The sequence below is a fragment of the Suricata suricatta genome, chromosome 1, assembly GCF_006229205.1.
Source record: "Suricata suricatta isolate VVHF042 chromosome 1, meerkat_22Aug2017_6uvM2_HiC, whole genome shotgun sequence".
NCBI lineage: Eukaryota > Metazoa > Chordata > Mammalia > Carnivora > Herpestidae > Suricata > Suricata suricatta.
This window is the reverse complement of record NC_043700.1, coordinates 129,357,317-129,357,819: the sequence shown is the minus strand read 5'-3', so window position 1 is coordinate 129,357,819 and position 503 is coordinate 129,357,317.

Genomic DNA, 503 nt, shown 5'->3' with positions numbered 1-503 from the left:
CTCAGGTGCTGTGGAAACATCGCTCCTCTTCTCTGTGAACCGAGCCAGAGCCTTGTCTGCACCTGTTTCTCCCCCGAGCCGGTGCACGCCAGACTGTGCTCCATCTCTTCTTCACTATCATCACAGGATAAAAATGCAGCTCTCTGGTCATTAAGTTCCAAATGTCCGCCCTAAATTACCCTTCTCCAAAGGTGTCCATGAAACTCTCATACCCATTTCCATGCTCACAGTCAGGACTCCAGAAAAGCTGGGCCACAAATTGAAAAACCTAGATGTAGAGGTGGAGCCAAGATGGCGGAGAGGAAGGGAGCTCTGTAAACTCCGTCCACACCATTTATCGAACTGAGAAGGATATTACGCTCATCTGCGAGAATGGAAGGAGAAAATACGAACTCCAGAAGGAATAGAACCTCAAGGATACCTGAGTGAGTGGGGGCGAACGGGGGAGATCCGAAAACGGGCCAGCCTGGGACGGGCAGGGGAGGTAAGATCCCCAGCCCAAC